This window comes from Schistocerca gregaria, chromosome 3 (genome assembly GCF_023897955.1).
Source record: "Schistocerca gregaria isolate iqSchGreg1 chromosome 3, iqSchGreg1.2, whole genome shotgun sequence".
Lineage (NCBI taxonomy): Eukaryota > Metazoa > Arthropoda > Insecta > Orthoptera > Acrididae > Schistocerca > Schistocerca gregaria.
The window spans coordinates 200,082,975-200,103,331 of NC_064922.1; positions in this window are offsets into that span (position 1 = coordinate 200,082,975).

Here is a 20,357-nt window from a genome sequence, read left to right on the forward strand (position 1 = left end):
GTTTACGTCGTAAGCGCAAACGACAATCACTTGCGTTGAGGCATAACCTACACTACTGTCCATTAAAACTGCTACACCACGAAGATGACGAGCTACAGACGCAAAATTTAACCGACAGTAATAAGATACTGTGATATGCAAATTATTAGTTTTTCAGAGTATTCACACAAGGTTGGTGCCGGTGGTGACATCTACAACGCGCTGTCATGAGGAAAGTTTCCAACCGATTTCTCTTACACAAACAACGGTTGCCTGGTGAAACGTTGTCGTGATGCCTCGTGTAAGGAGTAGAAATGCGTACCATCACGTTTCCGACTTTGATATTAGTTGGATTGTAGCCTATCGCGATTGCGGTTTATCGTGTGGCGACATTGCTGCTCGCTTTGGTCGTGATCCAATGACTGTTAGCAGAATATGGAATCGGTGGGTTCAGGAGGGTAATACGGAACGCCGTGATGGATCCCAACGACCTGGTATCACTAGCAGTCGAGACGACAGGCATCTTATCCGCACGGCTGTAACGGAACGTGCAGCCACGCCTCGATCCCTGAGTCAACAGATGGGGACGTTTGCAAGTCAACAACCATCTGTACGAACAGTTCGACGACGTTTGCAGGAGCATGGACTATCAGATCGGAGACCGTGGCTGTGTTACCCTTGACGCTGCACCACAGACAAGAGCGCCTGCGATGGTATACTCAACGACAAACCTGGGTGCACGAATGGCAAAACGTAATTTTTTCGGATGAATCCAGGTTCTGCTTAAAGCATCATGATGGTCGCATCAGTGTTTGGCGACGTCGCGGTGAACGCACATTGGAAACTTTTCTTCGTCATCGCCATACTGGCGCATCACCCGGCGTGATGATATGGGGTGCCATTGGTTACACGTCTCGGTCACCTCTTGTTCGCATTGACGGAACTTTGATGAGTGGACGTTACGACCCGTGGCTCTACCCTTCATTCGATCCCTGTGAAATCCTACATTTCAGCAGGATAATACACGACCGCATATTGCAGGTCTTGTACGGGCCATTCTGGATACAGAAACTGTTCGATTGCTGCCCTGGCCAGCACGTTCTCCAGATGTCTCACCAATTGAAAAGGTCTTGTCAATGGGGGCCGAGCAACCGACTCGTCACAATACGGCAGTTACTACTCCTGATGAACTGTTATATCGTGTTTAATCTGCATGGGCAGCTGTACCTGTACACGCCATCCAAGCCCTGTCTGGCTCAATGCCCAGGCGTATCAAGGCCTTTAGTACTGCCAGAGGTAGTTATTCGGGTTACTGATTCCTCACTATCTATGCACCCAAACTGCGTGAAAATGTAATCTCATGTCAGTTCTAGTATAATATATTTGTCCAATGAATACCCGTTTATCATCTGCATTTCTTCGTGGTGTAGCAAATTTTAATGGCCAGTAATGTACTTCCATCGCTGAAGACCACGTACACGCAAACGACCATCACTTTCGTGGAGGCGGAATCTGCTTCCACCGCTACGGCACTCCAGCTTCCATGCAATTCTGTGACTGTACCAGTCGAGGCGTCAACGTCGGTGCTGTGTCGTGAGTGGAAGGCGGCCTAGAGGTGTGCGTGCGCGTAGTCCCATTGCTCGTAACCGGTTCGCAACAAAATAAAAAAAAAGAGGTTCAAATGGTTCTGAGCACTACGGGACTTAACAGCTGAGGTCATCAGTCAAATAGACATAGAACTACTTAAACCTAACTAACCTAAGGACACCACACACATCCATGCCCGAGGCAGGGTCGAACCTACGACCGTAGCGGTCACGTGGTTCCAGACTGTGGTTCTCAACAGTTTGTGTTGACACGTCAGGGCTTACAAGCCCTTTTGTCTGTGCCGTGATAGATGTACGACGTGGCTTTCCTGTCCTTAAATTAAGACATTCCTGGCGTGTGTCTGTACCGCGTGGACGTACAGAACTACTTTTACAGATGTGAGAATGTCCACGTGACCACTGATACCAGCATCGTCCGGCTTGTGAGGCAATTCACCCAGCCACTCGGAAGGCCACAATTTGACCCCTTTCAAATTGGTTCACTTGGCTACAGGAAGTACGAGTGGGTCTCCATTGCATGGATCCCTACTTGCTTCGCACGTCTGCACGACACTGACCCTACTGGCTGTGAGCATTCTCTATTAGAGGGTAGGAGGAGAAGGCGCTGTGGAAATATACCGCTACGCCAACTGTTTCGGAAGACTTTGAAACCATTAACAGGAGACTAAATCTACTAGCCGTTGGATGGCGTATGCAGTAATCACATCTAAATCGACGTCGTTTTTCTAGGTGTACAATTTTTTCTGGTAATTTATTTTAATGAAATCATATTTCATTCCGTCTTGTATCCCCAATCCACCTAATTATTTTACAGCCACCTGCAGCTAGGGACGTATCAATTGCTGGGCAGTCAAGACTGAGACCCACAGTGAAGAACTTCGAGATACTCCTCTCCTATCATTCAAATCGAGCGTAGCCGTCTTTCAGCTCCTATCGATAGACGTATTCCCTATCGTATCTTTGACTGTCAACCTAGCAACGAGCACTAGGGTGTTCTACAAGAGTGTGAAATTTACTCTGCCTACCGCCTCTTAGAGGGATGACCGTGCAGGGGCGCTCTTTTTGTTTCTCCTCGCGGCCGCATGGAGTCTTCATACTGCTACTGACCATCACGAACAGCCATACGCTGTACGTGCTATCATCTCAGCTGGAGGAGACGCACTCTGTACGCTGCGTGTTCGGAAACATGCAAATGTTTGAAGGCTTGGTTTAGTAACAGATTGAATGCCACAGCTAGTGACTGATATCTCTGCATAACACGTCAGCTAAATTTATTTAAGTTGCTTTGGTTAAGCTCTTACTATAATTTGTAGGCCTGCATATCATTGCCGTCAAATTTGACATGTGTGTACTCAGCCTAGGTTACGTTTTGTGCTAATGATGTCCTGGTATCGACATTGATTATCGTCTGTTCTATTATTTTCATGTCGAAAGCTCTTTCATTTAACACAAGCAAATTTTAGTAAGACTGCGGGATATATATCCAGAACCAACGAACAATCATTTGCGGAAACCACTGCTTCAAATACTTTGATTTCTTTCGTTGAAATCATTTTTCCTTCTTGTTTAGACGTAGCTTTTACTATCATTAAGTTGTTTGTGAGGTGCTCTGATTTTAAGTATGGTACTCTAGCAGTTGTTTAGATTTTAAAATTCTTCAGAAATTGCTAGGAGTTGTGTCTGTATTGGGTGTAGTTACCCTAAAGCAGCTTAATACGCTGTTGAGCAATAGGACTGGGCTGGAGGCAAGAAATCAGCGCTGACAGTTGGAAACTTGCAACATATTTTATTTAAATACAGTCAACAAGCTTACGAGTCTGTAAAATAACTTTTAAAAATAACTAAGAAACTAAGAAATGAAACAACTTCTCGAATATTAACGAGGAAATGAGATTAGTGACTAACATCAGCATAAAGTCTTTTAAACAATTAAGAAACTACGCACTGTTCCAAACATGATGACAGCCAATGGAAACCTTAATGTTTACAATATTTTTCAGTTGGCTTTTAAATATAAAATCCTAAATGACTGCAGCAGGTTTGCTAAAAACAGTAGCAACACAAGCTATGCGCCACGTACGTTGGTGACATAAGTTTAGAATGAGGAGAAGTTATACAGATGCAACTCATTCCCTGGACAAGCGGGATAACCCAACGGACAGCGTGGGTGGTGTGAACTCGCCACCCACGAGTGTGCTGATGGATGGGGTATGTCCCGCGCAACGTGAACTACAACAGGTTAAGAACTAACCTCAGAAAACATGTAACAGTGCACTGCTTTACAAAGGGCGACATATATCTCACTACATTATCATTTTAGAGCCAAACATAAATAAATAAAAAACAAACATCTGCCCAGTCAGCAAATATGGTGATAAGCAACACTGCACTTAAACGACTGGATAACACTCTTACTGCAGGGATGAAAAAACCAATAATTAAAATTATTAATAATTCCCTCGCTGATTTACGTGCGCCAACAAATATTTCATTTTGATGAAATTTTGGGTCCTTATTAGAATTATGTTTAGTAATCCATAAGGCTTACATGCCTCACAATTAATTGGCAAACAGTTACACGTACTAAATATGCAGCAGCAACAGTCATCAAACACCAGTTTGAAATGGAAGAAAATTCAGATTCGCTCTCTTCTAACATATTTTGTAGCTAGACACTAGCCATAAGCAACCGAATTTCAGAACTCTTACTTGGTTTACCAGGCTGTCAGTGACAACTACAGAGGAAAAGTACATTTTTATTTTAGCAGAAATTTCCCCTAGTAAATCTCAGTTTAACAAATACTTAACTGAACTAATTACAGTGAAAGGACACTCTGAGTAAATTATAATCACCTCAATAAAATTTTGTACAAATGCTTAACTGAAATGATTTCAACGTAAACGCACTCTGCTTAAATTAGACTAACTCCATTAAAATGTAATGCAAATGCTTAACTAAAATGATGACAGTGGCAGGACATTTTGATTATGTTAGATTTAAAAGGAAGAACACCATGCGGTTCAGCCCTCAACATGGTCCGCTGTAAGCCACTTGAAACGCGACCGATTTAAACAGGCAGCTCTGATTTTTGTAACTCCACTAGCTTTGTAATACAGACCCGCACTTCCACGCCCTTCACAAACAGTTTCGACTTATGTCTGCAATAAAACAGTGTTGCTTCCATTAAGTTCAGTTCTTTTGGAGCCTGTCTCCATAAAAAGCAAACATGGCCGACCTTCCGGCAAGGAGAAACTAGTCACAGTACTCCGACTTTAACAAAACAAGGCGCAGAACCCACAGAAAGAGTGTCACCAAAATACTTGATGAATCGATGGCCAAGTGGTACTCAGAATCTCCAGACGCGCGGCACACGCTAATTTCCAAAGTCGCCACCACAGCCAACCTAACACATAGTCTTTGTAGAAAAAGGTCTGTGCTTTGCAAAATTCGTTTACTATCGGCTCTAAACTACGGAGATAAATCGGCCTCTCGCCACCACGTTCTCCTTACAATTAGGTCCGCAAATTCCAGGTGGCGTCCTTCGTGGAGGTCAAAGTTCCTCACGCAGAGAACCACCAAATATTGTGCCCCGCTACCGCAATCTAGCGATCGATTGATCGATGTGAGCCCGCTCGTCTCAGCCTCCTTGCAGTGGGCAAAGACTGTTACGTTGGTTTCTGTGAGACATTATGGGTATAACCGACTGGATGTACTTGATTCTTCAGATCTAGTGAATCTGGAGACTGTTATTTCTCTCTCCAGTAGTTTCTCGTTTGATACCATGAGACTGGGCGCACTCGGTTCCAATATTCGTATGAAAGTAAAATCGCTGACAGTACTGGGGATGGCTAACAAGCACATGAGATAGGATTCAGACACAAAGTGCAGGCACCTCCAGAGGGCGATCGCACCAAATAACACAAACATTTGTAATAGAATAGGAAACTAACAATACATAGTGACTTAATTGGACTTTTGGCGGACTTCTTTTATTTCAGTGGTCCCTCACAAGTGATTGTGTTGGCTATCGTAAGTTGATTTGCATAGTATTGATTACTGCTCATATCCGACTGACTATTCTTGTACGAACGACGTAGTGTGATAAAATACCTCGATGCAGGTAATCTAATGCATTTAAGGTACTACGTTTTCATTAATAATGGATTAATCAATGCAGTCACACTGAACCATTAATTACCTCAAACAATAGATCACAGAACTACCCTTAGCACAGAAGCAACCTACATACACAAGACGAAAATGGGTAACGTGGGTCAACAAATGTTTTTTATAACATTTAATGCAAAGTATTATCCATATTTTTAAGTGTTATCCATATTACATTCTTCCTGTAAATAAAATGCAATCACATAATATTATAAATCATCATTCCAGACAAACTGCTCAAGCACTCTGCAGGGCAAATCTTCTAAAAATGTATTCCGTTAATTTATATTTGAATCTGAGTTTTAATCAGAAACATACTGTGCAATGTTGTCTTTAAACGGAATCGCTACAGATGGAAGCAGCAGGAGTTGCAGGTCTCCCTCTGCTCCTGCCGTCCGTAAGTGCTTTTCCGCAATACTTTTGCGTCGGCAACACATTAGCTGTGTATGCTTGTGATTATTTTTGTACCCGAAGTAAGCGTGTATGAATCTAGCAGTGTTTGTTTACATTAGAGACCCAACATCTAGTTGCCGAGTAGTTACACAAACATAGTTTTGAATCAAAACTGTTACGGCTTTCGTGGCCACTTGTTGACAAACTACCTGTTGGCTTCTCTCTCGGGTTCTTCGGCCGACGTTCGTGTGATGACTTTTCTGACGTTTCGCCAGCACGATTGGCTGGCTTTGTCAGAGTTTCGCCACCCACTGCTCGTGGTGGACTGGAGCCGAGCTCGCGGCCACAGACCATATGTAGCTGGAGCGCCAACGTCCGAGGGCTTCTCCGCGGTCATTTCCGGTGCGGTTTTCTTGCTACCAGCAACGGTCGTTCGCTATAGCACAGGGAGCCAGGATCCATTTACCTTGAGGCTTTCCTCTTCCTTGTTGAAGCAATTTTGTAAATTCGTGCAGCTCGTCTGAACAAACGGGTGTCATGGTTCTTCCCTGCAGCCAGAACTTGCCGGTCGGCGAATTTTACTATGTGATCTGTCTCACACAGTGAGTGCTCTGCCACAACCGATTTCTCCAGCTGTCCCAACCTGCAATGTCGTTTATACTCCGTGATTCTAGTGTTAATCGATCGTCCAGGCATTCCAACATTAACTTCTCAGCATGTGCATCACATGCGGTATATTACTGGAATTGGAACTGGGCCCCTTTTGTCCATTCCGATATGACACACCATATGAGTTTCTTTATCGGTTTGTAAATAATCTTTACGCTCTGTTTGCGCAGTATACGGCCGATTTTGTCCGTCACTCCGGGAATGTGTGGCACAACGGCCATACCCGACATTCCTTTTTGTGATTTCTCACTTCGCCGAATGTTTGGCTCTGTTATACTTCTAATATCAGTTGTGGAGTACCCGTTGCTCCTCAGAACACTCTCCAAACAGTTTCCAAGTGTTGTATTTCGCTTCTGAGGTGCTGTGGCTCACATATTCGCGTTGCCTACGTTACGAGCGTCTTAATCATGCCTCTTTTCTACACTCCTGGAAATGGAAAAAAGAACACATTGACACCAGTGTGTCAGACCCACCATACTTGCTCCGGACACTGCGAGAGGGCTGTACAAGCAATGATCACACGCACGGCACAGCGGACACACCAGGAACCGCGGTGTTGCCCGTCGAATGGCGCTAGCTGAGCAGCATTTGTGCACCGCCGCCGTCAGTGTCAGCCAGTTTGCCGTGGCATACGGAGCTCCATCGCAGTCTTTAACACGGGTAGCATGCCGCGACAGCGTGAACGTGAACCGTATGTGCAGTTGACGGACTTTTGAGCCAGGGCGTATAGTGGGCATGCGGGAGGCCGGGTGGACGTACCGCCGAATTGCTCAACACGTGGGGCGTGAGGTCTCCACAGTACATCGATGTTGTCGCCAGTGGTCGGCGGAAGGTGCACGTGCCCGTCGACCTGGGACCGGACCGCAACGACGCACGGATGCACGCCAAGACCGTAGGATCCTACGCAGTGCCGTAGGGGACCGCACCACCACTTCCCAGCAAATTAGGGACACTGTTGCTCCTGGGGTATCGGCGAGGACCGTTCGCAACCGTCTCCATGAAGCTGGGCTACGGTCCCGCACACCGTTAGGCCATCTTCCGCTCACGCCCCAACATCGTGCAGCCCGCCTCCAGTGGTGTCGCGACAGGCGTGAATGGAGGGACGAATGGAGACGTGTCATCTTCAGTGATGAGAGTCGTTCTGCCTTGGTGCCAATGATGGTCGTATGCGTGTTTGGCGCCGTGCAGGTGAGCGCCACAATCAGGACTGCATACGACCGAGGCACACAGGGCCAACACCCGGCATCATGGTGTGGGGGAGCTATCTCCTACACTGGCCGTACACCTCTGGTGATCGTCGAGGGGACACTGAATAGTGCACGGTACATCCAAACTGTCATCGAACCCATCGTTCTACCATTCCTAGACCGGCAAGGGAACTTGCTGTTCCAACAGGACAATGCACGTCCGCATGTATCCCGTGCCACCCAACGTGCTGTAGAAGGTGTCAGTCAACTACCCTGGCCAGCAAGATCTCCGGATCCGTCCCCCATTGAGCATGTTTGGGACTGGATGAAGCGTCGTTTCACGCGGTCTGCACGTCCAGCACGAACGCTGGTCCAACTGAGGCGCCAGGTGGAAATGGCATGGCAAGCCGTTCCACAGGACTACATCCAGCATCTGTACGATCGTCTCCATGGGAGAATAGCAGCCTGCATTGCTGCGATAGGTGGATATACACTGTACTAGTGCCGACACTGTGCATGATCTGTTGCCTGTGTCTATGTGCCTGTGGTTCTGTCAGTGTGATCATGTGATGTATCTGACCCCAGGAATGTGTCAATAAAGTTTCCCCTTCCTGGGACAATGAATTCACGGTGTTCTTATTTCAGTTTCCAGGAGTGTATTTTGGGTGGTGATTTGATAGTTTGTGCAGGTATCGGTCCGTGTGTATCGATTTTCGATACTCGTTGTGTCCCCGGTTTTCAGCATCACTTGTGACCAGCGCATCTAGAAAAGGAACTTTTTGGGCCTTCTCTACTTCCATAGTAAATTTTCTGTTGGTATGGAGACTGTTCAAGTGTCTTAGTAAGTTACCGAGAAGTTCTTCACCACGGCTCCACCTAACGAAGTTATTGTTGTGTACATAGTTCCGCGTAGTCAGCGCGTACACAACTTAGGCACTAGAGCACAGATGCAGCGCTCGTCCGTCTCCGCACTACGAGATGGCGGTGCCTTAGAGACGGACCAAATTCTGCTTCCCACGATCCGCGTATTAATATGTAACGCAGCCAATGAGATTGCTGCTAACGTAGAACCTTTTCTGCTCGCGGATCACACTTGCACAGTGATACCTGAACGTGTGAGGTATTATAACGGGTGTACAGACCTGCGATTAGTCAGTCTGCATTAGTCTGTACCAGTCTCCATTTGTCTGTACTAGTCTATAGTCAAGTTTCAGTCTGCGCCTAATAAGGTTACCATATTCCTGTACATAGCCATGAAGAATAAATGAATAGACACTTTGTCAAGTATTAGAGATAATTGACAATAAGATTAACGTACTAAGACCAAGGGAACTTAAGATTGTCAATTGTAAACAGAATCTAGAATCAAGTTATGTAATGTCTACGCTTTTTACCATTTTAATAAATGTGTGTGAAAATTAATCAAGTTCTGTTTAAAGTTGGTCACTGTCAATGTCCTACTCTAAGCATGCAAGTGACATTTCTATCGTCTGACCTAACGGCAGAAGATAAACACGCCACGATAAGACCACGAGACATATTGCTGACAGTCGCCTAATTCGTTAGAGTGACAAGTCAAATAATCTGATGGTATAACAGTACACACACCACAGTTACCATCGACGTATCTGTACCACACTTTAAGTTTACAAAGTACCAAGTCCAGTGCCTATGCTTCAAAGTGTTCCGTGAAATACACTCCTGGAAATTGAAATAAGAACACCGTGAATTCATTGTCCCAGAAAGGGGAAACTTTATTGACACATTCCTGGGGTCAGATACATCACATGATCACGCTGACAGAACCACAGGCACATAGACACAGGCAACAGAGCATGCACAATGTCGGCACTAGTACAGTGTATATCCACCTTTCGCAGCAATGCAGGCTGCTATTCTCCCATGGAGACGATCGTAGAGATGCTGGATGTAGTCCTGTGGAACGGCTTGCCATGCCATTTCCACCTGGCGCCTCAGTTGGACCAGCGTTCGTGCTGGACGTGCAGACCGCGTGAAACGACGCTTCATCCAGTCCCAAACATGCTCAATGGGGGACAGACCCGGAGATCTTGCTGGCGAGGGTAGTTGACTTACACTTTCTAGAGCACGTTGGGTGGCATGGGATACATGCGGACGTGCATTGTTCTGTTGGAACAGCAAGTTCCGTTGCCGGTCTAGGAATGGTAGAACGATGGGTTCGATGACGGTTTGGATGTACCGTGCACTACTCAGTGTCCCTTCGACGATCACCAGAGGTGTACAGCCAGTGTAGGAGATCGCTCCCCACACCACGATGCCGGGTGTTGGCCCTGTGTGCCTCGGTCGTATGCAGTCCTGATTGTGGCGCTCACCTGCACGGCGCCAAACACGCATACGACAATGATTGGCACAAAGGCAGAAGCGACTCTCATCGCTGAAGACGACACGTCTCCATTCGTCCCTCCATTCACGCCTGTCGCGACACCACTGGAGGCGGGCTGCACGATGTTGGGGCGTGAGCGGAAGACGGCCTAACGGTGTGCGGGAGCGTAGCCCAGCTTCATGGAGACGGTTGCGAATGGTCCTCGCCGATACCCCAGGAGCAACAGTGTCCCTAATTTGGTGGGAAGTGGCCGTGCGGTCCCCTACGGCACTGCGTAGGATCCTACGGTCTTGGCGTGCATCCGTGCGTCGCTGCGGTCCGGTCCCAGGTCGACGGGCACGTGCACCTTCCGCCGACCACTGACGACAACATCGATGTACTGTGGAGACCTCACGCCCCACGTGTTGAGCAATTAGGCGGTACGTCCACCCCGCCTCCCGCATGCCCACTATACGCCCTCGCTCAAAGTCCGTCAACTGCACATACGGTTTACGTCCACGCTGTCGCGGCAAGCTACCAGTGTTAAAGACTGCGATGGAGCTCCGTATGCCACGGCAAACTGGCTGACACTGACGGTGGCGGTGCACAAATGCTGCTCAGCTAGCGCCATTCGACGGCCAACACCGCGGTTCCTGGAGTGTCCGCTGTGCCGTGCGTGTGATCATTGCTTGTACAGCCCTCTCGCAGTGTCCGGAGCAAGTGTGGTGGGTCTGACACACCGGTGTCAATGTGTTCTTTTTTCCAATTCCAGGAGTGTAGTTGGCCACTACTGGACTAAGAGGACTACCCATGGCGGCGCCTTCCAGCTGTTCGTAGAAGTTGTAATTCTGCTCTTTAACGAGGAAGGGTCTGAACGGCCTCTTAGCTATTAGCAATGATGTCCTCGACAGGAATAGCTCTCGGGACGATAGCGAAATTCCTCCTTCTTCAAAGACGGACACTTCCTCTTCGCTCAGTAGCTTTTCAGTGAGATTGAGCAATGTGGGTGACATGTCGGGAATCGCCTCGTCAGTCTGCTTCCGGCATTTTGCAAACTATCCGCGCCGTCTTGGGCGTCTTACCACGGTTCTCGCGGCTCCCCCCCCCCCCCCCCCACCCTCACCCGCACCCTCCCTCGGAGGTTCGAGTCCTCTCTCGGGCATGGGTGGGTGTATTATCCTTAGCGTAAGTTAGTTTTACTTAGATTAAGAAGTGTGTAAGCCTTGTACCGATGACCTCAGCAGTTTGGTCCCATAGGAACTTACCACAAATTTCCAATTTTTATCTTGCAAACTTTTTCTTCTGTCCGTTAGGGCAGCGCTGGGATTCAAGTCGCCTCCAACTCCTATTCCACGGTCTAGGTATTTCCGTGCTGATGACCGTAAACGTTTACTGAAAGATTGTAAAACTGTCACGGTGGAATCGGGTGGGCAGCATAAACTTGAGTTCATCTAGACATTTAAAGGTTTTAGCTTCTTCTGACTACTTCGTGTACTTATTGTTGTTATTTCATACTCTTTGAAACTTTTTTTTTTTAGATATAGCCAGTGACGGCATAAAACATTGTGCGACAATAAGAACATGTTCTGTAGTAATATCTAACCGGGAAACTCCGCCACTGGGAAGGGAAAAGCCGACAGCTTAAAACCGATATCGGTATTGTAGTTCTGAATAACTAGTATTTTTCGATAGTTGTTTGGTCAGGTTATAACAGATTCTTTTTTACTTTTTATTAATAACCGAGTAAAGAAACGAAATGTCAGTTAAACTCAACTTGTGCAAAATTTTTTCGTTAAGAAATAAACCTTTCTGAAAAAAGGAGTATATATTCATAAAATTTTGCATTGTGTCAGTATAGAAAATGTGAAAATTGATCAGTGCTACTTTAATGACAGTGCTGACAGAAACGAGCAACGAGCACATGGCATTAGAATTGGTACAGCATTGGTGGGGCAATAATGTCAATGTTACCCTGTGTTGTGGCCTTAGGTACGCGTGTACGACCAGTCTGCAAGCCTTATACCCACTTGATCTGCAGGATAGTTTCTCACTGTTTTCACCGTATTGGAGAATGTCACCAACCCCAGTCTGGAAATACTTTAACGAAGTGACATAGCAATACTTCATTTGCTTTAAAAGATTAAACATCTGTCTGTCATTTCTGTGAAATAATAAGTGAGGGAGGCAATTAGAATAACAGTAATAAATTAAAAACTTAAAAATTCATAAGTAGCATAAAATAGAAACAGAAATTGGTTGATCTCCTTCCTGTGTCTACATAATATGCAATTATCTGGTTGTAACCCTCGAAAACGGATGAATTAATATTAAAACAGAGTTCTTCAAACTCAGTATTCATCCTTTAACACAGGCTATTCGTAACACCCAAATAGTGCCATGATCCCCGATTACAGCATCGTTTTCAGCAGAGTTTCAAACAATTAGAATCAGTAACAGTATACTGGTGGCCTTTTTTTATGATGTAACCATTTATAACTTTTCGAGAAAGGCAGCGAACGATGGAAGGATTAATTTTTCTTTTATTTGCCTATTTAATTTACTATTTTGATTGTACGTATCTTGAAACTAAGTGAGTCGAAATTTTCGATCTTTGTTCCATTTATTTGTTCATTATAGGAATTAATAGGAATAAAAAAAAACCGAAAATCGTTATTTCAGGAACCGGGTTTTTAAGCGGTTTTAACGGCGAGGTTAAACAGGTGTGAAAAAGAAAGATATAACCGAAAATCGGTTGTTTCAGCAATAACCACCATCCCTAGTCCGCCACCGATACAGTCTCTTCTACTCTCAAATTTAATTTGGGAATACCTCATCAACATGGTGACAGGTGTTTGGAAAAGTTCCCACAAACAATTAAAAAACATGTGACTTCGTAGGCTCTTTCGATTAAATAAGTTTTGATAGTCTCCTCGGGTTTGCTGCCGTATTTCAAAACCAAAACTATTCACTATTTCAGTGAACCATTTGTTCGCCATCTTCAGGAGAACATTGCTGGTGTTGAATCTCGCTGAAAACTGATGCCAAGGCTGTATATCGTTGTCCTATATATGTCTCCGTACTGTAAACGCCCATCGCATTTGCTGCCCTCCAAGACTTGGCAGGTGGCGCCACCCCTAAGAGAACACCGGCGGCCTATACATCCCAAGGAATGAATATTTTCAAACACTTTGGCTGGCCATACCAAAGAACGTTCTCTTCTGACGCATCGTAGTACAGGATTCATAACGTAAGTCCTGTACGAAAAGCACAAGGAAACGGTATAACCGGAGTATGATTCCTTAACAATAGGAAGGTTACTGTGAACAGTTTCGGTGATAGGGTTTTTTGTATCAGAATCGGCAGCAAACCAACATGGACAGCGATAGTTCAGGTATACATGCCGACATCACAAGCTGAAGATGAAGAGATAGAGAAGGTATATATGGATACTGAAAGGGTAATTAACTTCGTAAAGGGAGATGAAAATCTAATGGGGCAGATATGCAGTTCTAGGGCAAGGAGTAGAAGAAAAGGTTGCCACAGAATATTAGATTGGGACAAGAAATAAGAGAATAAACACTAAGAGTTCAGATAGATTACATCATGGTCAGACAGAGATTCCGAAATCAGATTCAGGATTGTAAGGCGTACCTAGGAGCAGATATAGATTCAGATCACAAAATAGTATTGATGAACAGTAGGCTAAAGGTTACGGGATTATCAATACGCAAAGAACTACTAAGGAATGACGACATACACTTGAAGAGGTGGCTTACGAAACACTCGTTCGACATATACTTAAGTATTGCTCATCAGTGTGGGATCTGTACCAGATCGGGTTGACGGAGAAGATAGAGAAGATCCAAAGAAGAGCGGCGCGTTTCGTCACAGAGTTATTTGGTAACCGTGATAGCGTTACGGAGATGTTTAGCAAACTCAAGTGGCAGGCTCTGCAAGAGAGGCGCTCTGCATCGCGGTGTAGCTTGCTCGCCAGGTTTCGAGAGGGTGCGTTTCTGGATGAGGTATCGAATATACTGCTTCCCTCTACTTATACCTCCCGTGGAGATCACGAATGTAATATTAGAGAGATTCGAGCGCGCACGGAGGCTTTGAGACAGTCGTTCGTCCCGCGAACCATACGCGACTGGAACAGAAAAGAGAGGTAATGACAGTGGCACGTAAAGTACCCTCCGCCACACACCGTTGGGTGGCTTGCGGAGTATGAATGTAGATGAATGTAGATGTAGAACTTCTCTAAGGCTAAAGAGACAGCAATAACGAATAGCTCAGTGGGCAATGCAGTTGAATAGGAATGGACATCTCTACGAAGAGCAATTACAGAAGTTGGAAAGGAAAACATAGATAGAAAGAACGTAACTGCGAAAGAAAGATGGGTAACAGAACAAACAATTTAGTTGATCGATGAAAGAAGGAAGCACAAAAATGTTCAGGAAAATTCAGGAATACAGAAATACAAGTCACTGATAAATGAAATATATAGGAAGTTCAGGGAAGCTAAGAGGAAATGGCTACACGAAAAGTGTGAAGACATCGAATAAGAACTGATTATCGAAAGGCTGACAAATCATATAGGAAAAAAGATATGTCTCATGTCATAGATGAAGAAACAGGAGTCGATTTAAAAGAGATAGACGATACAGTGTGAGAATCAAAATTCAAGAGAGCTTTGGAGGACTTAAGATCAAATAAGGCGGAAGGGATAGACAACATTTCAGGAGAATTTCTAAAATCATTGGGGAAGTGGCAGCAAAACGAATACTCACGCTGCTGTTTAGGATGTATGAGTCTGACGACACGTTATCTGACTTTCGGAAAATTATCATCCACACAATTTCGAAGGCTGTAAGAGTTGACAAGTGCGAGAATTATCACAGAATCGGTTTAACAGCTCATACAACCAAGTTACTTACAAGAGTAATGTACAGGAGATTGGAAAAGAAAACTGAGGATGGGTTAGATGACGATCAGTTTGGTTTTAGGAAACTTAAAGGCAACAGAGAGGCAATTCTGACGATGCGGTTCATAATGGAAGCAAGACTAAAGAAAAATGAAGAGACGTTCATAGGATTTGTCGACCTGAAAAAAGCGTTCGACAGTTTAAAGTGGTGCAAGATGTTCGAAATTTTGAGAAGGAAAGCGGTAAGCCATAGGGAGAGATGGGTAATATACACTATGTACCAGATCCATGAGGGAGTGGATTACGGAGAACGAAGTGCTCAGATTGAAAAGGGTGTAAGACAGGCATGTAGTCTTTCGCTCATAATGTTCAATCTATACTTCGAAGAAGCATTGATGGACATAAAAGAATGGTTCTGGAGTGGGATTAAAATTCAAGGTGGAAGGATATCAATGATACTATTCGCTGATGACAGTGCTGTCCTGAGTGAAAGTGAAGAATTACATTACCTGCTGAATGGAATGAACGGTTTAATGAGTGCAGAATATAGAATGACAGTAAAGCGAAGAAAGACGAATGTAATGAGAAGTAGCAGACTTGAGAACAGCAAAAAACTTAACATCAGGATTGATGGTCACGAAGTAGATGAAGTTAAGGAATTCTGCTACCTAGGCAGTAAAACAACCAGTGATGGACGGAGCAAGGAAGACATCAAAACCAGACTAGTACAGGCAAAACGGGCATACGTCACAGAAGTCTACTAGTATCAAAGACAGGCCTTAATTTGAGGAAGAAATTTCTGAGAATATACGTTTGAGGCACAGCTTGGTTGTGAAACGTGGACTGTGGGAAAATGGGAACAGAAGAGAATCGAAGCATTCGAGATGTGATTCTACAGACGAATGTTGAAAACTTGGTGCGCTGATAAGGTACGAAATGAGGAGAATTTACGCAGAATCGGAGAGGAAAGATATATGTGCACAGTACTGACATGAAGAAGGGACAGGATGATAGGATATCTGTTAGGACACAAGGGGATGACTTCCGTGGTACTACAGGGAGCTTTAGAGGGCGAGAACTGTAGAGGAAGACGGAGATTGGAATAAAAATAAATCAGGACGTAGGTTGCATGTGCTGCTCTAAGATGAAGAGGTTGGCACAGGAGAGGAATTCGTGGCGGACCGCATCCAACGAATCAGAAGAGCGATAACTAAAGGAAAAAGAAAAACAGTCAAAAAATCGTCGTGACAAAAAATTAAAACGCTTACAGCCGTCCTTATAATTTTATTTTGGCGCTACCAATTTCAACGCTTCATTGCGTCATCTTCAGGTTTTTTTATTGCGGTACAGCTTGATACGATCCCAATGCATCCGCATCAAAACAGCCTGAAGATGACGCAATGAAGCGTTGAAACTGTTAGCGACAAAATAAAATAAAATCATAAGGACGGCTGTAGGTGTTTTTATTTTTTGTCACGACAGTAAACGGCCGTCGTCCCAGAGACCTTCTGCTAAAAGGATGGACATACAATAGCAAGAAAAGAAAAGAGTACACGATTCCATGTCCTTCCTGGCTAAGAGGAAAACGGAAAACAGTTGTCTCTACTAATTAATAACAGTGTCTGTGGACACGAGGCGTGCTGTCGGCAGCAGCTTGTGGTGAATGTGTGTCTCTAACTGGATGGAGTGTTACTCGTAAGGGTGCTGGCACATACACGTGGGCATGCCCTCAAGCAAACGACCAGAAATTTCTCTGTGTGAGTTGTGGGTTGTAATTTCTAAAACTCCTTGTCTCTTTGTAACTCTTAGTGTGCATGATATTCATTACTTGAGAAATCTGAACACTGAAACACGTAAAATCACAAACGATTGCCCATTTCCCCCTCTCCCATTGGAATGTGCCTGCAGACTGAGATGATGAAGTTGCCGCTTGCTATTTATCGTCGATCTCGTGACCTAAAAGTAAACGTTCTGTGACGCACGTATCTGCAATACTGTACAAATTAGTTTCTTTGAGGACGGATTGCCAGTCAGTGCACCGTTGACTGAGGATTGGAAGTTTGAGAGAACTCACCCACTCGGTGACAATCCTTCCTTCGGGGCCAAAGATAATTAGATATCAAAGTGGAGGTCCTGTAGTGGCGGTAGCCGACCGGGATTAATCCGAGAGAGAAGGGTTAAAGTGAGGACGTGCTCCGGTCGCCTTCCTGATTACTCTCGCCACGCCGAAGGGGTGGAAAGCTGTAGCAAACGTCTCCAGTAGGAGGAGCTGTCGCAGACAGGGGCCTTTCACCTTGGCGTCGTAAATCCTCAACCCAAACAGCAACGAAAGTAACCGTCACGAGAGTGACGGACAGCAGGCTCTCATATCTAGCAAAGAAACAGTCATCACATGGATGACAGTGTCGCCTAAGAGGCTGGTAACATCGAAAGGTGCCAACATTGACAGACTGACTTAATCCAATTACTTACATAGTTGGTATTATCATTTGTGTCTATTTGCATAGTGTTCGTGTCAGCCTGCGTGATATAGTAAATAAAAAATGTTTCATTACATGTAAAAAGTTTGTTTCCTCTCTCATATTGGTAGCCGTTATAGTCAAAGGTAACTTCAGTTACTTTATGTCAAAAGCCCGATTCATTAGTCGAGGCTCTGACGTGTGACGTGTATACGGCGCGTCGGATCACCCTTCCCCTCCCCCCTCCTTAGTTTATCATCGGGTGCGACATGATTTTTACAATTGAGTAAATGTCTAGGAATTTGGGGAACGTTTAATACCAAATGTACTCTAGTATAAAGTTCCCGCCAGGGTAGCCGAGAGCGCTAACGCGCTGCTTCCTGGACTCGTGTAGGCGCGCCGATCCCGGATAGAATCCGCCCGGCGGATTAACGACGACGGCCGGTGTACTGGCCAGCCTGGACGTGGTTTTTAGGCGGTTTTCCACATCCTAATAGGTGAATACCGAGCTAGTCCCCACGTCCCGCCTGAGTTACACGTCTCGCAGACATTTGAAGCACATTCACACTCTTTCACGATTTATACTAGACACAGACAGATAGGGTACACTACTTCTGTCCCAGGGGGTATGGGGTGGCGGCAGGAAGGGCATCCGGTCACCCCTTAAAATTAACCACGCCAAATTCCGTATCTAACCCTGCCAAAACTGCGCACAATGCGGAATAAAGGCGGTAGCAAAAGAAAGAAAGAAAGAAAGAAAGAAAGAAAGAAAGTACTCTAGCATCAAGTTGTAATTGGCTTCACCTGATAACGTTACTAACGTTACGAAACCGGTCGTGTTTTTGAAATAAAGTAACCATAAAGCTGCAAATGGTTCTGCACTATGGGACTTAACATCTGAGGTCATGAATCCCCTAGGCTTACACCCATTTAAACCCAAATAACCTAAAGACGTTAGTTAGGTTGGTTAGGTTTAAGTAGTTCTAAGTTCTAGGGGACTGATGACCACAGATGTTAAGTCCCATAGCGCTCAGAGCCATTTGAACCATTTTTTTTTTGTTCAATGTTCGAAGACGGCGTGACCTCGACATAGGTCACTCTCGAAGAGGCGACCGTTGCTCTTGCGTCTCCGTGTCAACTTATGGTATTTAATTAGCGATGTCAACCAGCAGTCTCCAGTGTAAAACACTCACCTGAAAATGGCTGAACGGTTCTCAACCGAAACATCGTAGCAGGAAGTCGATGTATTCCGGCTCCAGTCCTGTAACGTCATGGAATTCTCTTCCAGCTGGAAAAATTTCAAGAATAACTTAAGTGTTTAGTGTTGTTTCAATGTCTGGTATTATGTATAATGGACGTGAACAGAGTCAGACGACATGTGATCACTGTGAAGGACACAGAGATACCAGGTACTCGTGTAAGACGGCATTACCGGCACCTGGCATTGAAAGGGGCCTCATTGTGCATCTTCATTTGATTGGCTCGTAGAATCGTGCAGTATCCAAGAATTCGGATGTGGCAGAGTCCCGATTTGGACTGTATGGGAACGTGAGGGCGCTCGTATTGGTGGTAAAGAGTCCAGTGAATCGCCATATTGTGCACCAAGCACATTGTAGCTCCTTCGCATCTGAATCAGACACCGGAGGACAAGTAATGGGCTCCCTGCAACATTCTTGGTTATCATGCACCACTGGTCGAAGTCTAGCAGCGGGAAGAATAGGGAATTACTGCCCAAAGCTGAGGCTGCTGATAACACCACGGCACAAATAGCTGCGTTCGGAGTAATGTCGTGACTGGGAAGCAGTGTCTGCTGATGAATGCCATCTTATTGTGTTCAGCAATGAATCGCATTTCTGCACTACCTTGAGCGCCCTCATCAGTGAGTTGCCTTGCCGGGTAGCCTCGCGGTCTAAGACGTCTTGTTACGGTCCGTTCGGCTCGCCCTCCCCCCTCCCCCTCCGTGATTCGAGTGTGTTGTCCGTAGCCTAAGCCAGTTTAAGCTATATTAAACAGTGTGTAGGCTGAAGGACCGATGACCTCAGTAGTTTGGTCCCAAAAGACCTCACCACAAATTTTATTTCAGTCAGTGAGTTACGCGGCAACCTGGGGAAAGATACCATTCGTCTAGTGTTTTGAAGAGTTCCAGCAGATTTTCTACTGGGGTCAAGGTGTGGCCAGCCATCGGGTAGGGGTTCAAGTCAAACAGGTAGAGATTGAGGGCATTGAGGGTACTATGGTACTGATATCCTGCGACGTTATTTGTTTCCTCTCACGCGACATCAGCATGTACATCATATTCCGCAAGCCACCTAGTGGCGTGTGACGGAGGGCACTTCTGGTACAGCCACCTGATGCCCCCCTACCCTTTTCCACTGCCGAACAGCGAGTGGGAAGAATGATTGTCAGTAAGCCTCTGTGTTAATTCTCGAAATTTCTAGTCGTGATACTTCCACGGGATGTACGAGCAACTCACATGTCCGACTCTTCCTGGAATGTGCTCTCTAGAAAGTTCAATAGCAAACTTGTACGTGATGAACAACGCCTGTCTTGTAACGTCTGCCACTTGAGTTTCTTGAGCACCTCTCTACCGATCTCGTACCGATTAAACGAACCCTTTACGAAAGGCGCCGCTCTTT